General features: G+C 45.2%; 2 non-coding genes across 2 annotated transcripts; one reads left to right on the plus strand and one right to left on the minus strand.

The window, feature by feature from the left end:
- Nucleotides 1–5,483: 5,483 nt before the first annotated feature.
- On the minus strand, nucleotides 5,484–5,556 carry trnaa-cgc (transfer RNA alanine (anticodon CGC)). The gene has a single exon. It is a non-coding gene; the product is annotated as a tRNA-Ala (tRNA).
- Nucleotides 5,557–9,525: 3,969 nt separating this feature from the next.
- Nucleotides 9,526–9,599, plus strand: trnas-acu (transfer RNA serine (anticodon ACU)). The gene has a single exon. It is a non-coding gene; the product is annotated as a tRNA-Ser (tRNA).
- The last annotated feature ends 2,219 nt before the right edge of the window (nucleotides 9,600–11,818 follow it).

Consider the following 11,818-nt stretch of genomic DNA (forward strand, 5'->3'; position numbering starts at 1 on the left):
TAGATTTTTGGAGAACGTGGGCATCGATCCCACTACCTCTCGCATGCGAAGCAAGCACTCTACCATTTGAGCTAATTCCACGGCGTTTATGATTTGCCACAAGGAGCAACCAAGAGGGTCCAGTCTTGTCAGGCTATGCTGTTGGTGGACTTGCTCGTTTACACGCCAGCACTGGCCGAGGCTCTGTGCATCCTAAAAATGTTGATATGTTGCAAGCGGCCGGTTAGCTCACTTGGTTAGAGCGTGGTGCTAATAACGCCAAGGTCGTGGGTTTGATCCCCGTAATGGACATGAGGTACCTTTTAAGTTGTTGTTTTTCTTTAGCCTCTGCATTGGCTTCAAGGAAACTTCCCACAGCTTTGTTTGTTGGCATCAATTGTGTGTGCTACGCTGCTCCTCTGAAAGTAAGTCTTGTCATTCGTTTTCATCTGACATTGTGACATCAGTGTTACATGAAAGTTGCTTGTCATTGTTACATGACAGTAGGTTGTCGTTAGACAAAGCTGCATGAAGTGTGAACTGGAGCGTTCTTGGATCCACAAAAAAAATTGATTTTTGGAGAATGTGGGCATCGATCCCACTACCTCTCGCATGCGAAGCAAGCACTCTACCATTTGAGCTAATTCCCCGGCGTTTATGGTTTTCCACAAGGAGCAACCAAGAGGGTCCAGTCTTGTCAGGCTATGCTGTTGGTGGACTTGCTCGTTTACACGCCAGCACTGGCCGAGGCTCTGTGCATCCTAAAAATGTTGATATGTTGCAAGCGGCCGGTTAGCTCAGTTGGTTAGAGCGTGGTGCTAATAACGCCAAGGTCGTGGGTTTGATCCCCGTAATGGACATGAGTTACATTTTAAGTTGTTGTTTTTCTTTAGCCTCTGCATTGGCTTCAAGGAAACTTCCCACAGCTTTGTTTGTTGGCATCAATTGTGTGTGCTACGCTGCTCCTCTGAAAGTAAGTCATGTCATTCTTTTTCATCTGACATTGTGACATCAGTGTTACATGAAAGTTGCTTGTCATTGTTACATGACAGTAGGTTGTCGTTAGACAAAGCTGCATGAAGTGTGAACTGGAGCGTTCTTGGATCCACAAAAAAATGTTCTTTTTGGAGAATGTGGGCATCGATCCCACTACCTCTCGCATGCGAAGCAAGCACTCTACCATTTGAGCTAATTCCCCAGCGTTTTTGATTTGCCACAAGGAGCAACCAAGAGGTTCCAGTCTTGTCAGGCTATGCTGTTGGTGGACTTGCTCGTTTACGCGCCAGCACTGGCCGAGGCTCTGTGCATCCTAAAAATGTTGATATGTAGCAAGCGGCCGGTTAGCTCAGTTGGTTAGAGCGTGATGCAAATAAACAAAGGTTGTGGGTTCGATCCCTGTACTGGACATGAGGTACAATTTAAGTTGTTGTTTTTCTTTAGCCTCTGCATTGGCTTCAAGGAAACTTCCCACAGCTTTGTTTGTTGGCATCAATTGTGTGTGCTACGCTGCTCCTCTGAAAGTAAGTCATGTCATTCGTTTTCATCTGACATTGTGACATCAGTGTTACATGAAAGTTGCTTGTCATTGTTACATGACAGTAGGTTGTCGTTAGACAAAGCTGCATGAAGTGTGAACTGGAGCATTCTTGGATCTACAAAAAAATGTGATTTTTGGAGGATGTGGGCATCGATCCCTCTACCTCTCGCATGCAAAGCAAGCGCTCTACCATTTGAGCTAATTCCCCAGCATTTATGATTTGCCACAAGGAGCAACCAAGAGGGTCCAGTCTTGTCAGGCTATGCTGTTGGTGGACTTGCTCGTTTACGCGCCAGCACTGGCCGAGGCTGTGTGCATCCCAAAAATGTTGCTATGTTGTAAGTGGCCGGTTAGCTCAGTTGGTTAAAGCGTGGTGCTAATAACGCCAAGTTCGTTGGTACGATCCCTGTACTGGACAGTAGGTACATTTTAAGTTGTTGTTTTTCTTTATCCTCTGCATTGGCTTCAAGAAAACTTCCCACAGCTTTGTTTGTCGGCATCAATTGTGTGTGCTACGCTGCTCCTCTGAAAGTAAGTCATGTCATTCTTTTTCATCTGACATTGTGACATCAGTGTTACATGAAAGTTGCTTGTCATTGTTACATGACAGTAGGTTGTCGTTAGACAAAGCTGCATGAAGTGTGAACTGGAGCGTTCTTGGATCCACAAAAAAAAATATTTTTTGGAGAGTGTGGGCATCGATCCCACTACCTCTCGCATGCGATGCAACCGCTCTACCATTTGAGCTAATTCCCCAGCGTTTCTGATTTGCCACAAGGAGCAACCAAGAGGGTCCAGTCTTGTCAGGCTATGCTGTTGGTGGACTTGCTCGTTTACGCGCCAGCACTGTCCGAGGCTCTGTGCATCCTAAAAATGTTGCTATTTTGCAAGTGGCTGGTTAGCTCAGTTGGTTAGAGCGTGGTGCTAAAACGCCAAGGTTGTGCGTTCGATCCCTGTACTGGACATGATGAACATTTTAAGTTGTTGTTTTTCTTTAGCCTCTGCATTGGCTTCAAGGAAACTTCACACAGCTTTGTTTGTTGGCATCAATTGTGTGTGCTACGCTGCTCCTCCGAAAGTAAGTCATGTCATTCGTTTTCATCTGACATTGTGACATCAGTGTTACATGAAAGTTGCTTGTCATTGTTACATGACAGTAGGTTGTCGTTAGACAAAGCTGCATGAAGTGTGAACTGGAGCGTTCTTGGATCCACAAAAAAATGTGAATTTTGGAGAATGTGGGCATCGATCCCACTACCTCTCGCATGCGAAGCAAGCACTCTACCATTTGAGCTAATTCCCCAGGGTTTATAATTTGCCACAAGAAGCAACCAAGAGGGTCCAGTCTTGTCAGGCTATGCTGTTGGTGGACTTGCTCGTTTACGCGCCAGCACTGTCCGAGGCTCTGTGCATCCTAAAAATGTTGATATGTTGCAAGCGGCCGGTTAGCTCAGTTGGTTAGAGCGTGGTGCTAATAACGCAAAGGTCGTGGGTTTGATCCCCGTACTGGCCATGAGGTACATTTTAAGTTGTTGTTTTTCTTTATCCTCTGCATTGGCTTCAAGGAAACTTCCCACAGCTTTGTTTGTTGGCATCAATTGTGTGTGCTACGCTGCTCCTCTGAAAGTAAGTCATGTCATTCGTTTTCATCTGACATTGTGACATCAGTGTTACATGAAAGCTATTTGTCATTGTTACATGACAGTAGGTTGTCTTTAGACAAAGCTGCATGAAGTGTGAACTGGAGCGTTCTTGGATCCACAAAAAAAAATGTTTTTTGGAGAATGTGGGCATCGATCCCACTACCTCTCACATGCGAAGCAAGCACTCTACCATTTGAGCTAATTCCCCAGCCTTCATGATTTGCCACAAGCAGCAACCAAGAGGGTCCAGTCTTGTCAGGCTATGCTGTTGGTGGACTTGCTCGTTTACGCACCAGCACTGGCCGAGGCTCTGTGCATCCTAAAAATGTTGCTATTTTGCAAGTGGCTGGTTAGCTCAGTTGGTTAGAGCGTGGTGCTAAAACGCCAAGGTTGTGCGTTCGATCCCTGTACTGGACATGATGAACATTTTAAGTTGTTGTTTTTCTTTAGCCTCTGCATTGGCTTCAAGGAAACTTCACACAGCTTTGTTTGTTGGCATCAATTGTGTGTGCTACGCTGCTCCTCCGAAAGTAAGTCATGTCATTCGTTTTCATCTGACATTGTGACATCAGTGTTACATGAAAGTTGCTTGTCATTGTTACATGACAGTAGGTTGTCGTTAGACAAAGCTGCATGAAGTGTGAACTGGAGCGATCTTGGATCCACAAAAAAATTTGTTTTTTGGAGAATGTGGGTATCGATCCCACTACCTCTCGCATGCGAAGCAAGCACTCTACCATTTGAGCTTATTCCCCAGGGTTTATAATTTGCCACAAGAAGCAACCAAGAGGGTCCAGTCTTGTCAGGCTATGCTGTTGGTGGACTTGCTCGTTTACGCGCCAGCACTGTCCGAGGCTTGTGCATCCTAAAAATGTTGATATGTTGCAAGCGGCCGGTTAGCTCAGTTGGTTAGAGCGTGGTGCTAATAACGCAAAGGTCGTGGGTTTGATCCCCGTACTGGCCATGAGGTACATTTTAAGTTGTTGTTTTTCTTTATCCTCTGCATTGGCTTCAAGGAAACTTCCCACAGCTTTGTTTGTTGGCATCAATTGTGTGTGCTACGCTGCTCCTCTGAAAGTAAGTCATGTCATTCGTTTTCATCTGACATTGTGACATCAGTGTTACATGAAAGCTGCTTGTCAATTTTACATGACAGTAGGTTGTCTTTAGACAAAGCTGCATGAAGTGTGAACTGGAGCGTTCTTGGATCCACAAAAAAAAATGTTTTTTGGAGAATGTGGGCATCGATCCCACTACCTCTCACATGCGAAGCAAGCACTCTACCATTTGAGCTAATTCCCCAGCCTTTATGATTTGCCACAAGCAGCAACCAAGAGGGTCCAGTCTTGTCAGGCTATGCTGTTGGTGGACTTGCTCGTTTACGCACCAGCACTGGCCGAGGCTCTGTGCATCCTAAAAATGTTGCTATTTTGCAAGTGGCTGGTTAGCTCAGTTGATTAGAGCGTGGTGCTAAAACGCGAAGGTTGTGCGTTCGATCCCTGTACTGGACATGATGAACTTTTTAAGTTGTTGTTTTTCTTTAGCCTCTGCATTGGCTTCAAGGAAACTTCACACAGCTTTGTTTGTTGGCATCAATTGTGTGTGCTACGCTGCTCCTCCGAAAGTAAGTCATGTCATTCGTTTTCATCTGACATTGTGACATCAGTGTTACATGAAAGTTGCTTGTCATTGTTACATGACAGTAGGTTGTCGTTAGACAAAGCTGCATGAAGTGTGAACTGGAGCGTTCTTGGATCCACAAAAAAATGTGAATTTTGGAGAATGTGGGCATCGATCCCACTACCTCTCGCATGCGAAGCAAGCGCTCTACCATTTGAGATAATTCCCCAGTCTTTATGACTTGCCACAAGGAGCAACCAAGAGGGTCCAGTCTTGTCAGGCTATGCTGTTGGTGCACTTGCTCGTTTACGCGCCAGCACTGGCCGAGGCTCTATGTATCCTAAAAATGTTGCTGTGTTGCAAGTGGCTGGTTAGCTCAGTTGGTTACAGCGTGGTGTTAATAACGCCAAGTTCGTGGGTTCGATCCCCGTACTGGACAGGAGGTACATTTTAAGTTTTTGTTTTTCTTTATCCTCTGCATTGGCTTCAAGGAAACTTCCCACAGCTTTGTTTGTCGGCATCAATTGTGTGTGCTACGCTGCTCCTCTGAAAGTAAGTCATGTCATTCGTTTTCATCTGACATTGTGACATCAGTGTTACATGAAAGTTACTTGTCATTGTTACATGACAGTAGGTTGTCGTTAGACAAAGCTGCATGAAGTGTGAACTGGAGCGATCTTGGATCCACAAAAAAATGTGTTTTTTGGAGAATGTGGGCATCGATCCCACGACCTCTCACATGCGAAGCAAGCGCTCTACCACTTGAGCTAATTCCCCAGGGTTTATGACTTGCCACAAGGAGCAACCAAGAGGGTCCAGTCTTGTCAGGCTATGCTGTTGGTGGACTTGCTCGTTTACGCCCCAGCACTGTCCGAGGCTCTGTGCATCCTAAAAATGTTGATATGTTGCAAGCGGCCGGTTAGCTCAGTTGGTTAGAGCATGGTGCTAATAACGCAAAGGTCGTGGGTTTGATCCCCGTACTGGACAGTAGGTACATTTTAAGTTGTTGTTTTTCTTTATCCTCTGCATTGGCTTCAAGGAAACTTCCCACAGCTTTGTTTGTTGGCATCAATTGTGTGTGCTACGCTGCTCCTCTGAAAGTAAGTCATGTCATTCGTTTTCATCTGACATTGTGACATCAGTGTTACATGAAAGTTGCTTGTCATTGTTACATGACAGTAGGTTGTCGTTAGACAAAGCTGCATGAAGTGTGAACTGGAGCGTTCTTGGATCCACAAAAAAAAATGTTTTTTGGAGAATGTGGGCATCGATCCCACTACCTCTCGCATGCGAAGCAAGCACTCTACCATTTGAGCTAATTCCCCAGCCTTTATGATTTGCCACAAGCAGCAACCAAGAGGGTCCAGTCTTGTCAGGCTATGCTGTTGGTGGACTTGCTCGTTTACGCGCCAGCACTGGCCGAGGCTCTGTGCATCCTAAAAATGTTGCTATTTAGCAAGTGGCTGGTTAGCTCAGTTGGTCAGAGCGTGGTGCTAATAACGCCAAGGTTGTGTTTTCGATCCCTGTACTGGACATGATGTACATTTTAAGTTGTTGTTTTTCTTTAGCCTCTGCATTGGCTTCAAGGAAACTTCCCACAGCTTTAGTGTTGGCATCAATTGTGTGTGCTACGCTGCTCCTCTGAAAGTAAGTCATGTCATTCGTTTTCATCTGACATTGTGACATCAGTGTTACATGAAAGTTGCTTGTCATTGTTACATGACAGTAGGTTGTCGTTAGACAAAGCTGCATGAAGTGTGAACTGGAGCGATCTTGGATCCACAAAAAAATATGTTTTTTGGAGAATGTGGGTATCGATCCCACTACCTCTCGCATGCGAAGCAAGCACTCTACCATTTGAGCTTATTCCCCAGGGTTTATAATTTGCCACAAGAAGCAACCAAGAGGGTCCAGTCTTGTCATGCTATGCTGTTGGTGGACTTGCTCGTTTACGCGCCAGCACTGGTCGAGGCTCAGTGCATCCTAAAAATTGTAATCTATTGCAAGTGGCAGGTTAGCTCAGTTGGTTAGAGGGTGATGCTAATAACACCAAGGTTGTGGGTTCGATCCCTGTACTGGCCATGAGGTACATCTTGAGGTGGTTTTTTTCTTTATCCTCTGCATTGGCTTCAAGGAAACTTCCCACAGCTTTGTTTGTCGGCATCAATTGTGTGTGCTACGCTGCTCCTCTAAAAGTAAGTCATGTCATTCTTTTTCATCTGACATTGTGACATCAGTGTTACATGAAAGTTGCTTGTCATTGTTACATGACAGTAGGTTGTCGTTAGACAAAGCTGCATGAAGTGTGAACTGGAGCGTTTTTGGATCCACAAAAAAAATTGTTTTTTGGAGAATGTGGGCATCGATCCCACTACCTCTCGCATGCGAAGCAAGCGCTCTACCATTTGAGCTAATTCCCCAGCGTTTATAATTTGCCACAAGGAGCAACCAAGAGGGTCCAGTCTTGTCAGGCTATGCTGTTGGTGGACTTGCTTGTTTACGCGCCAGCACTGGCCGAGGCTCTGTGCATCCAAAAAATGTTGCTATGTTGCAAGCGGCCGGTTAGCTCAGTTGGTTAAAGCGTGGTGCAAATAATGCCAAGTTCGTGGGTTCGATCCCCGTACTGGACAGTAGGTACATTTTAAGTTGTTGTTTTTCTTTATCCTCTGCATTGGCTTTAAGGAAACTTCCCACAGCTTTGTTTGTCGGCATCAATTGTGTGTGCTACGCTGCTCCTCTGAAAGTAAGTCATGTCATTCTTTTTCATCTGACATTGTGACATCAGTGTTACATGAAAGTTGCTTGTCATTGTTACATGACAGTAGGTTGTCGTTAGACAAAGCTGCATGAAGTGTGAACTGGAGCGTTCTTGGATCCACAAAAAAATGTTCTTTTTCGAGAATGTGGGCATCGATCCCACTACCTCTCGCATGCGAAGCAAGCAATCTACCATTTGAGCTAATTCCCCAGCGTTTATAATTTGCCACAAGGAGCAACCAAGAGGTTCCAGTCTTGTCAGGCTATGCTGTTGGTGGACTTGCTCGTTTACGCGCCAGCACTGGCCGAGGCTCTGTGCATCCTAAAAATGTTGATATGTAGCAAGCGGAAGGTTAGCTCAGTTGGTTAGAGCGTGATGCTAATAAACAAAGGTTTTGGGTTCGATCCCTGTACTGGACATGAGGTACATTTTAAGTTGTTGTTTTTCTTAATCCTCTGCATTGGCTTCAAGGAAACTTCCCACAGCTTTGTTTGTCGGCATCAATTGTGTTTGCTACGCTGCTGCTCTGAAAGTAAGTCATGTCATTCGTTTTCATCTGACATTGTGACATCAGGGTTACATGAAAGTTGCTTGTCATTGTTACATGACAGTAGGTTGTCGTTAGACAAAGCTGCATGAAGTGTGAACTGGAGTGTTCTTGGATCCACAAAAAAATGTGATTTTTGGAGAATATGGGCATCGATCCCAACACCTCTATCATGCGAAGCAAGCGCTCTACCATTTGAGCTAATTCCCCAGTGTTTATGTCTTACCACAAGGAGCAACCAAGAGGGTCCAGTCTTGTCAGGCTATGCTGTTGGTGCACTTGCTCGTTTACGCGCCAGCACTGTCCGAGGCTCTGTGCATCCTAAAAATGTTGATATGTTGCAAGCGGCCGGTTAGCTCAGTTGGTTACAGAGTGGTACTAATAACGCCAAGGTCGTGGGTTTGATACCCGTACTGGACATGATGTACATTTTAAGTTGTTGTTTTTCTTTTGCCTCTGCATTGGCTTCAAGGAAACTTCCCACAGCTTGTGTGTTGGCATCAATTGTGTGTGCTACGCTGCTCCTCTGAAAGTAAGTCATGTCATTCGTTTTCATCTGACATTGTGACATCAGTGTTACATGAAAGTTGCTTGTCATTGTTACATGACAGTAGGTTGTCGTTAGACAAAGCTGCATGAAGTGTGAACTGGAGCGATCTTGGATCCACAAAAAAATGTGTTTTTTGGAGAATGTGGGTATCGATCCCACTACCTCTCGCATGCGAAGCAAGCACTCTACCATTTGAGCTTATTCCCCAGGGTTTATAATTTGCCACAAGAAGCAACCAAGAGGGTCCAGTCTTGTCAGGCTATGCTGTTGGTGGACTTGCTCGTTTACGCGCCAGCACTGGTCGAGGCTCAGTGCATCCTAAAAATTGTAATCTATTGCAAGTGGCAGGTTAGCTCAGTTGGTTAGAGCGTGATGCTAATAACGCCAAGGTTGTGGGTTTGATCCCTGTACTGGCCATGAGGTACATCTTGAGGTGATGTTTTTCTTTATCCTCTGCATTGGCTTCAAGGAAACTTCCCACAGCTTTGTTTGTCGGCATCAATTGTGTGTGCTACGCTGCTCCTCTGAAAGTAAGTCATGTCATTCGTTTTCATCTGACATTGTGACATCAGGGTTACATGAAAGTTGCTTGTCACTGTTACATGACAGTAGGTTGTCGTTAGACAAAGCTGCATGAAGTGTGAACTGGAGCGTTCTTGGATCCACAAAAAAAAGTGTTTTTTGGAGAATGTGGGCATCGATCCCACTACCTCTCGCATGCTAAGCAAGCACTCTACCATTTGAGCTAATTCCCCAGCGTTTATGATTTGCCACAAGAAGCAACCAAGAGGGTCCAGTCTTGTCAGGCTATGCTGTTGGTGGACTTGCTCGTTTACGCGCCAGCACTGTCCGAGGCTCTGTGCATCCTAAAAATGTTGATATGTTGCAAGCGGCCGGTTAGCTCAGTTGGTTAGAGCGTGGTGCTACTAACGCAAAGGTCGTGGGTTTGATCCCCGTACTGGCCATGAGGTACATTTTAAGTTGTTGTTTTTCTTAATCCTCTGCATTGGCTTCAAGGAAACTTCCCACAGCTTTGTTTGTCGGCATCAATTGTGTTTGCTACGCTGCTGCTCTGAAAGTAAGTCATGTCATTCGTTTTCATCTGACATTGTGACATCAGGGTTACATGAAAGTTGCTTGTCATTGTTACATGACAGTAGGTTGTCGTTAGACAAAGCTGCATGAAGTGTGAACTGGAGTGTTCTTGGATCCACAAAAAAATGTGATTTTTGGAGAATATGGGCATCGATCCCACTACCTCTCGCATGCAAAGCAAGCGCTCTACCATTTGAGCTAATTCCCCAGTGTTTATGTCTTACCACAAGGAGCAACCAAGAGGGTCCAGTCTTGTCAGGCTATGCTGTTGGTGCACTTGCTCGTTTACGCGCCAGCACTGTCCGAGGCTCTGTGCATCCTAAAAATGTTGATATGTTGCAAGCGGCCGGTTAGCTCAATTGGTTAGAGCGTGGTACTAATAACGCCAAGTTCGTGGGTTTGATACCCGTACTGGACATGATGTACATTTTAAGTTGTTGTTTTTCTTTAGCCTCTGCATTGGCTTCAAGGAAACTTCCCACAGCTTGTGTGTTGGCATCAATTGTGTGTGCTACGCTGCTCCTCTGAAAGTAAGTCATGTCATTCGTTTTCATCTGACATTGTGACATCAGTGTTACATGAAAGTTGCTTGTCATTGTTACATGACAGTAGGTTGTCGTTAGACAAAGCTGCATGAAGTGTGAACTGGAGCGATCTTGGATCCACAAAAAAATGTGTTTTTTGGAGAATGTGGGTATCGATCCCACTACCTCTCGCATGCGAAGCAAGCACTCTACCATTTGAGCTTATTCCCCAGGGTTTATAATTTGCTACAAGAAGCAACCAAGAGGGTCCAGTCTTGTCAGGCTATGCTGTTGGTGGACTTGCTCGTTTACGCGCCAGCACTGGTCGAGGCTCAGTGCATCCTAAAAATTGTAATCTATTGCAAGTGGCAGGTTAGCTCAGTTGGTTAGAGCGTGATGCTAATAACGCCAAGGTTGTGGGTTTGATCCCTGTACTGGCCATGAGGTACATCTTGAGGTGATGTTTTTCTTTATCCTCTGCATTGGCTTCAAGGAAACTTCCCACAGCTTTGTTTGTCGGCATCAATTGTGTGTGCTACGCTGCTCCTCTGAAAGCAAGTCATGTCATTCGTTTTCATCTGACATTGTGACATCAGGGTTACATGAAAGTTGCTTGTCACTGTTACATGACAGTAGGTTGTCGTTAGACAAAGCTGCATGAAGTGTGAACTGGAGCGTTCTTGGATCCACAAAAAAAAGTGTTTTTTGGAGAATGTGGGCATCGATCCCACTACCTCTCGCATGCTAAGCAAGCACTCTACCATTTGAGCTAATTCCCCAGCGTTTATGATTTGCCACAAGAAGCAACCAAGAGGGTCCAGTCTTGTCAGGCTATGCTGTTGGTGGACTTGCTCGTTTACGCGCCAGCACTGTCCGAGGCTCTGTGCATCCTAAAAATGTTGATATGTTGCAAGCGGCCGGTTAGCTCAGTTGGTTAGAGCGTGGTGCTAATAACGCAAAGGTCGTGGGTTTGATCCCCCTACTGGCCATGAGGTACTTTTTAAGTTGTTGTTTTTCTTTATCCTCTGCATTGGCTTCAAGGAAACTTCCCACAGCTTTGTTTGTTGGCATCAATTGTGTGTGCTACGCTGCTCCTCTGAAAGTAAGTCATGTCATTCGTTTTCATCTGACATTGTGACATCAGTGTTACATGAAAGCTGCTTGTCATTGTTACATGACAGTAGGTTGTCTTTAGACAAAGTTGCATGAAGTGTGAACTGGAGCGTTCTTGGATCCACAAAAAAAAATGTTTTTTGGAGAATGTGGGCATCGATCCCACTACCTCTCACATGCGAAGCAAGCACTCTACCATTTGAGCTAATTCCCCAGCCTTTATGATTTGCCACAAGCAGCAACCAAGAGGGTCCAGTCTTGTCAGGCTATGCTGTTGGTGGACTTGCTCGTTTACGCGCCAGCACTGGCCGAGGCTCTGTGCATCCTAAAAATGTTGCTATATTGCAAGTGGCTGGTTAGCTCAGTTGGTTAGAGCGTGGTGCTAAAACGCCAAGGTTGTGCGTTCGATCCCTGTACTGGACATGATGAACATTTTAAGTTGTTTTTCTTTA

The sequence above is a fragment of the Salvelinus fontinalis genome, chromosome 22 (assembly GCF_029448725.1).
Source record: "Salvelinus fontinalis isolate EN_2023a chromosome 22, ASM2944872v1, whole genome shotgun sequence".
NCBI classification, from domain to species: Eukaryota; Metazoa; Chordata; class Actinopteri; order Salmoniformes; family Salmonidae; genus Salvelinus; species Salvelinus fontinalis.